This window comes from Monodelphis domestica, chromosome 2 (genome assembly GCF_027887165.1).
Source record: "Monodelphis domestica isolate mMonDom1 chromosome 2, mMonDom1.pri, whole genome shotgun sequence".
Classification (NCBI taxonomy): Eukaryota; Metazoa; Chordata; class Mammalia; order Didelphimorphia; family Didelphidae; genus Monodelphis; species Monodelphis domestica.
The window spans coordinates 112,187,581-112,196,279 of record NC_077228.1 but is presented as its reverse complement, the minus strand read 5'-3'; positions in this window follow the sequence as shown (position 1 = coordinate 112,196,279).

Sequence of the window (8,699 nt, the reverse complement as noted above, 5' to 3'; positions counted from 1 at the left end):
ACAAAGGTCTCTCTTTTCCCCTGGTGTTGCAATCTAAAGGATTCCCGGACAGCTCTGGGAGTTTTGGGGAAGAAGGTCATTTAGACCTACAAGAAGTCTTTCCTGGATTTAACTTGGCTGCCTTTCCCACTGATAGGATGGACTGGGGTCCAAAGACTGCTCCTGTATACTTCTAGTCACATGGAAAATGGAAAAATCACGAGATAACTTTTGATAACTACTCAAGAGAATGAGGTGTACTGATTATGCTAATAAAAGAAATAGCTAGCATTTATACAGATTTATAAAGTACTTTGCTTGTGTTATCTCATTTGATCCTCACAACAACCCTGGGAGTTGATACTATTAATATCCCCATTTTACAGATGAGGAAAGTGAGGCTGAACCTTCAAAAGTGAATGTTATCATTATGCCCATTTTACAGATGAGGACATTTAGACAGCAACTAAGACAGTGTATTTGCCAGAGGTCACACAGGTGGCAAATGTCTGAAGCAGGATTTGAACTGAGGCTTCCCTGGACAATCCCTGTGCTCTAGATCATCAAATTGCCAGGTGAATAATGACTTGCCTCAGGCTAATGGTAAACACTGGTGGCCAACAGAATTTGACTCCCTGATAGCCTGCTATGGAAACATAATCTAAACTGGAAGGAAAGAGGGAGACTGGGGAGAGCCTTCTTTTTCAACACCTGTAGCCCATTTGAACCTGAGGTTTCAGACTGGGCTGAGACCAGGAACAAGGAAATTCCTGAAATCCTTTATGAGACCCCAAGGGCTGGTAGGACTGGGCTGGGCACTTGTCACCTGACACCTTTGCTATTTATTTTGGGTGTCAGTTGTAAAGTGGCTTTCTCTTTCCTGTCTCAGTTTAAGGATGAGGTGGGGGAAGGGGAAGAGGGACAAAGTGTGAGGACTGGCTTAGGTACTTTGGTCAAGTTGGTTCAAATAGAACAGGGGACACCTCCACCCCACTTGAAAAAAAAAAAGAAAAGCTTTTTCTGACCCCTAATGAATGAACCTGGAAATGAATGAGGGCTAGACCAGGGTGGGACTTTCAGACTGAATCTCTCTGACTTAAAGAGGTCAAAGGAACCAATATAGCTCAACAGCTCAGCCTGTCTCTGTCAAGTTTCTAGGCTGGATTCATGGAATGGGCAAGGAAGAGAGTTTCAACCAATGTTTTAACTTAAGCTTGAACGGTAGACTCATGGAAACTAGGATTTCAGGCTTTGAGTGGAGTATTGCCCAGAGCAGGATCACAAAGCCATGGAAATACTCCTGAAGTATTCCCTAGGTGACTGGGTTTTCAAAGGATGGAGAGAGAGAATTTATTAAATATCCAAATATTTCAAATATTATCTCATAACTATCAAATAATTATCTCATAACAATCCTAGGAGGAGGTAGGTGCCTATTATTAGTTCCACTTTACAGATTTGAAAACTGAGGCAAGCAGAGACTAAGTGACTTGCTCAGGGTCACATAGCTCCTAAATGTTTGAGCCTGGATTTGAACTCAGGTCTTACTCACTCAATGCCCTGCATTCTAATCATCGTTCTAATCATCATGAGGTGGGGGTAGGGGTTGAAGACATAAGGAACAAGGTAGAGAGCCCAGGGCTTCTGCTGAAAGGGAAGGGAAAGGACTGGACCAAGAATTATATGGATTGATATAATGTGTTGGTTTCTCCTTTCCCAATCTGCACCAAATCATGGGATGGGAAGAGTGGGAAGGAAGTTGCCCAGTCCCCAGAATACCAAATCAAATTTGGAGACTCCCAGATAACTGTCTCTAAACTAAGTCAGTTCTCTACTAGCAGCAATGCAATGATCCAGGACAATTATGAGGGATTTATGAGAAAGAACACTATACGCATCCAGAGGAAGAACTGTGGGAACAGAAACAGAAGAAAAACAGCTGCTTGATCACATGGTTTGATGGGGATATGATTGGGGATGTAGACTCTAAACAATCACCCGAGTGCAAATATCAATAATATGAAAATAAGTCTTGATCAGTGACACATGTAAAACTCAGGAATTGAATGTTGGCTATAGGAGGGGGTGGGAGGAGAGGAGGGAAAGAATAGGAATCGTGTAACCATGGGGAAATATTCTAAATTAATTAATTAAATAAAAATTTCCAAGTAAAAAAAATAAACTGTCAGTAAGAGGTAGATGGTTCCTGTCATTTATGATTAGGAAGCTTGGTTGTCCAGTGGCTAGAATACTGAGTCTGGAAGACCTGAATTCCAAGTTAGCCTCAGATAGTTACTAGCTGAGTGAACCTGGGCAAGTCGATTCATCTTTTTCTGCTTCAGTTTCCCTAGCTGTAAAATAGGGATAATAATAGCTCCTACCTCCTAAGTTTGTTGTGAAGATAAAATGAGATAATATTTGGAAGTGCTTTGCAAACCTTAAAGCACTCTGTAAATGTTAGTTGTAAGTCTTATTATTATTAGCTGGATTGCCAAATGAAAATCCACATTTGGGAGGAGGAGGAGGAGGACACATCTTTTGAAAGCTACCTTCTCCTGCGCCCTTGCCATTGTGCAAATGAACCAGGGGCATTTGCTAAATAAATTCTCTATTCTTGTTTATGGGGGGGAAAAAACATGCTGCTCAAGCAACACTAGTGGGGAATCCAAAGATCTGGGTTCCTTCCAGTCCAAACTCTTCTACTAACTTGTTATTCCTTGGGCAAGCTCCTGGGTCTCACCTGTAAAACAAGACAGCTGGGTGGCATGATAGCTAGAGAATCAGTCATGGAAGCTGGAAGACTTGAGTGCAAGTGCATCCTCAAATACTTACTTGCTGTGTGACCCTGGAGAAGTCATTTAACTCCATTTGCCTTAGTTTCCTCATCTGTCAAATGAGCTAGAGAGGGAAATTATTTAAATCACTCCAGTATCCTTGCCAAGAAAACACCAAATGGGATCACTAAGAGTCAGGCATGACTGACCAAAAACAAACCACCTTTAAAAGGTGATGGCAAAGCTCTTTCCTCACCTGTTCATGTGAGTCCAAACGTGAAAGTGAGTTCTAGGCAGGCCAGACAGCTAGTGCAAATGGGGGCTGAAAGAGGAGAAGGCAATGTTGTGCGTGGTAGCCAGGAAATCTCTACATGGGCAGTCTCTCCATTATCTGCTTTGATAGAAGGTCTCTGATGACAGGGAGCTAAGCAGCTGAATTCAATCTTTTTACCTTGGTAATATGTGGATAGGAGCAATTTAGAGTTGGAAGGCATCTTAGAAGTCATTTAGCCTAACCCTCTCATTTTATAGCTGAAGAAATGAGGCCCAGAAAGGTTAATTGACTTTTCCATGGTCACACAGGAAGAACTGGGAGAGCCAAGATGTTCCAACCCTAAAACTCTCACCCTTTTTTTTTTTAACTGTTAACTTCCATCTTAGAATCAATACTATGTATCAGTTCCATCACAGAAGAGTAGTAAGGGCTAGGCAATGGAGGTTGTGACTTGCCCAAGGTCACATGGTTAGGAAGCATCTGAGAAAAGATTTGAACCCAGGACATCCCATCTCTAGGCCTGACTCTCAATCCACTGAGCCACGGAGGGGCCCTGGTTTCTCATTCTTTACATATTACCTCCCATTTTTTTAGTCCTTGAAGATTTGCAAAGCACTTTATATACATTCAGCTCTGTTGTCTTCCTCACAACAACCTTGAGATAGATGCCACAACTTTCTATTCATTATAGTCTTTTAACAGAAGAGTTAAGCAAGGTTCAGAAAAGTTTGATGAATTCTCCATTGTCCCACAGCTAGTCAGTGTCTGGGTCAGACTGTGTGATTACTTTGTGTTGGTGGCACCCATCAGAGGGTTTTCCCCCTGAGCTGCTCCTGAGGGACTTTCAAACCTCCCTGAGTCTGGTACAAAAAGTCTGTGTTTTTCCAAAACCAGATAGAAATGACCTGGATGGTCACTGGCAGCCAAGGAGCAAAGGTAGGGAGAAGTTACACACAAGGGTATGTTTGGGTTTTCTGTCTTTGATCTCTCTATTGTTACTATAATGAATTTTTCTGGGGTGGAGGGTGTACAGAGTAGTGAATGGTAGTCATCATCATTCTGTTCATTGATTATAAATATGTAATAAATTTTAATAAATATGTTTATCCAAGAGAAAAAAAATTGTGGCTGATATTGAAATGAGTTGGCATTACCCAATTGATGGAACTTAGGAAAAATGCTGAGTGGGAAAGGAAAACCAGCCCAGGACTAAACACTGAGGAGAATTCACTTAGAAGATTTACTGTACATAAATTATTTTTAAAGGATATTTTCCTGAGATGATGTCCCTCGATTGCAGAATGGCCAAACAATTTGTGATATATGATAGTGATAGAATATTATTGTGCTGTAAAGAATGATGAACTGCCTGATTTCTTTATGAATTGTAAAGACGTCCATGAACTGATGTGGAGTGAAATAAGCAGAACCAGGAGAACATTGTACATAGTAACTGAAATATTGTGGGATGATCAAATATGATAGACCTTGCTACTAAGAGCAATGCAAGTGATCCAGGACAATCCTGAGGGACTTATGACAAACAATGCTATCCACATCAAGAGAAAGAACTGTGGGAGTAGAAATCCAGAAGAAAACATAGGATTTTTCACTTGTTTATATGGGTATATGATTTGGGTTTTGGTTTTAAAAGATTACTCTATTACAAAAATGAATAATATTGAAATAGGCTTTGAGTGATATTATATGTATAATCCAGCAAAATTGCTTGTTAATTCTAGGAAGGGGGAGGGAAGAAGAGAGGGAGGCAACAAGAATCATGTAACCATGGAAAAAATTTTTTTAAATAAAATTTTCAAAATCAACACCTATTTATCACCATTAAAAAATATCTGTTTATAAAAAAGAATATTTCCCCATTAATAAAATTTTCAAAATCAACACCTATTTATCACCATTAAAAATATCTGTTTATAAAAAAGAATATTTCCCCATTACATATGAAAGCAATGTTTAATATTTTTTTTAAGTTCTGAGTTCCAAAAGTTTCCTTCTTCTAACCCTGCCTTACTCCTTCCTTGCCCTCTCCCTTCTCTGAGACAGCAAGAAATTTGATATCGATTTTAAATATGTAACCTTGTAAAATATTTTCCCATTTTAATCATTTTGTGGAAGAGTTCTCAAATGGAGGATGAAGGAGAAGGAAGAGAAGGAAGAGGATGAGAAAGATGAGGAGGAGGAAGAGGGGGACAGGAGAAGGGGGAGGAGGAGAAAGAGGAGGAAGAGAAGGAGGAGAAAAAGGAGGAGGAAGAGAAGAAGAAGAAGAAGAAGAAGAAGAAGAAGAAGAAGAAGAAGAAGAAGAAGAAGAAGAAGAAGAAGAAGAAGAAGAAGAAGAAGAAGAAGAAGAAGAAGAAGAAGAAGAAGAAGAAGAAGAAGAAGAAGAAGAAGAAGAAGAAGAAGAAGAAGAAGAAGAAGAAAGAAGGAAAAGGAAAGAAGAAAAAAGAGGAGAAAAAGGAGAAGAAAAGAAAGGAGGAGGAAGAGGAGGAAAGAAAGAATGAAAGAAAACGAGACATAGTATGTTTCAGTCCGCATTCAGTCTCCAGTTCTTTCTTTGAGGGCAGTTGGCATTTTTCATCATAAGTCTCTGGAATTGTCTGTATTGCTGAGAATAATTAGGTCATTCACAGTTGTTCATTTTGAAATATTGCTGTCACTTTGTACAATGTTCTTCTGGTTCTTCTCACTTCACTTTGCAACAGTTTGTACAAGTCCAGATTTTTCTGAAATCATTCCACTTGTCATTTCTTATAGCACAATACTGCACACAGATTATTGAGAACAGATTGTATGCACATAACTGCTCCAAGTAAGTGGTGTTCCATGGTCTTATCAATTTCCATGCCTATGGACTCCTTTCCATATGTACACAAGTATGATGGTCAGTAGGTGTCTATGGATTTTAAAGTCCCTGATTTTTCTTCTCTACTTGTGACTGAACTATTAGCTCAGCTAGCAAGAGCATCATGCAAAGGTGGTGGTGGTGGTGTGTTATTTTCAATTGTCTGCCTCTTTATAACTCCATTTGGTTTTTTGGCTTTTGTTTTTGGCAAAGATACTAGAGTATCTCTTCTCCAGCTCATTTTATAGATGAAAAAACTGGGACAAACTGGGTTAAGTGACCTTGCCCAGGGTCACACAGCTAGTAAATGTCTAAGGCCCAATTCAAAATTAGGAAGATGAGTCTTTCTGACTCCAATCCAGTCCTCTATCCTTAGGGGCCACCTAGCTGCTCCTAAGATAGTTGAATCAGTTTCTTATGGTGCTCTATCCACAGTGGCTTCCTAGCTGCCTCTCAGAGAGTTGGGTCAATTTCTTATCTAAAACCTGGAGCTAGAAAGGATCTTTGAGTTCTACTTAGTTCAACCTCTTCCTATATCAGCCAAGCAGCCTGGAGTCCAGAGAAATCAAGGAATTTGCCCACAGTCACACAGGATATAAGTGTATTCATTCAATTAACAAACATTTATTAAGTACTAGATCTTGGGCATACACCCTATGTTATCTCTAGCCCAGAAGAAATTATAAGAGACTGAGTAGATGAAACTTTATTAGATTTTATGGTAAAGGGCAAGGGGGAAGAAAAGTACATACTTTGTAGGTAGATAGAGCCCTATCCTTGAAAAGTTCAAGTTCTGTCTCTGACATGTTTCTAGCTAGGTGACCACAGACAAATCACTTAATCTCTCAGTCCTGTGGGCATTTCTCTGAGTCTAGAAGTTATCAGCTCTATATAGATGGAGAGAGTTTCTATGTTGGAAGTCTTCTTCATTGATGAAATCATAGGACTGGGCAGAAAAGAAATAACCCACTTCAAAGGGTCATTATTGCCAGGAGCCATCGAAGACCATGCTGTTTGATACGGTCCATGTGGAAACTGGGGACTGCAAAGCAGGATGGAAAGGATGGAAATACCCACAGAAACCCCACTAAGTGACTTTCCTTATTAACATCCCCTTATTATTGGAATTGCTATGATTATTATTCTTACTTAGCTTGCAGGGTTAATACAGATGTCCCACTCTGTCCCCCTCAGAATATTACCAGGAGATCCCACTTATAAAATTAAACCTTTGACCCTGCACTTAACAACAATGTTTTGTTGACTATCTCCTTAGGCTTTGCATCTGTTGTTAGGTTCTATGGGAACATGTATGTTGAGAATGAAATTGTGTGCCAGAAAAGCATGTATTCACTGAAGCTATAAAATAAATGTAAGCCCCGTGCAATGATAGAACACTGAGTGATGCCTAAGCACAGGTCTGAACATTCAGTCATCTCTCATCTCTTATTTGCCTGACTGCTCCACCTAGTCAGAAGGGCCCTTCACTTTGGGAGACCATGGGCTTGGCTCTCAAAACATTATGAGGCTCAACTAAGATTATATAGGAAAATACCATGTAAACTTGAAAGTCTTAGATCATGTCAGTTATTAAAAGTTTTCCTTTCAAGCCACAGGGTATCTTCAATTATAAATCTAGAATTAGAAGAGACCTCCAAGGCCAACTAGCACAAATTCTTCATTCTACAAAGAAAGAACTGAGATCCAGAGAAAATAAATAATTTTTCCAAGGTCATGCAGGGAGGGGGTGTCCAAGGTGAGATTTGAATCCAAGTCTTCTGATTCTTGACTCAGGGTTCTCTATACAGACACTTATGAGTCACAGTAAAGGGAGACAAAGCCAGGTCTAGCTTTTTCACTCCTATCTCTCCCTCACCCCACTCCACTCAAGAGAAAAATGTGCATACCATAAAAGAAGTACTAAGGACAATTTCCCATCCTAAGTGTCCCCCTAATATTCACCAAGACATCTCAGATTTTAAAAATAGTATAAACAAAACCTATACAAATTCAGAGAAGAAAGAGCAGATGCTAGGTCCAATCTGACAGTATACCATTTGTCAGATCAGGAAACTTGGAGAAGTTAAGTGATTTGTCTAAGGTCACACAGCTACTGACAGATAAGCAATCAAAGATTATTGAGGAATGTGTGGGTGGAGTACTAGCTACTGGTAGTCATTTCTAATTTATCCTGGATGTAGGGCAGATTTTTTTAAAGAGTTCAATAGACCAAAGACCAGGGAAATGAATCAATATATAGGACTACTAGGAGGAGAGAACACCATAATTCCTATGGAGGGGGATAGATGAGTTGGGAATATGTGTCTGAAGGTTATGGCAGAAGTGACCAGATCTGGGGAGGAAGACCAGGGTCTTCTCAGGATAGAATAGATTTTTTAATATTATAAGACCTCCAGGTATTGCCTTGAGCATTCAATGATTTTCACTGGCATCCTTAGATTCCTTGTACCCGTCATATTATTTATAGAATTTTTTCCCCTCACTGAATAAATTTCCATGGATAAGAACACAACTTTGGAACAATACACGCCCTACCCAGGGCAGGTATATATGGGATCTAGTACTTGAGGGAAGTCCAATGATCCTGGGGTTCTTGTCTTAATTACTAATTTAACAACTAGCATATATAGCCCAGGACTGTTGTTAGCTTATTCTTATCTATCCAGCTAGATTACAGGTAATTAGGGGACAGAGATCATACTTTAGTTTGCTTTGGGATCTCTCCCAGCATCTGGCAAGGGCCAAACACATAATAGATGCTCAATACATACTTACCAAAGGAATTTTTGCT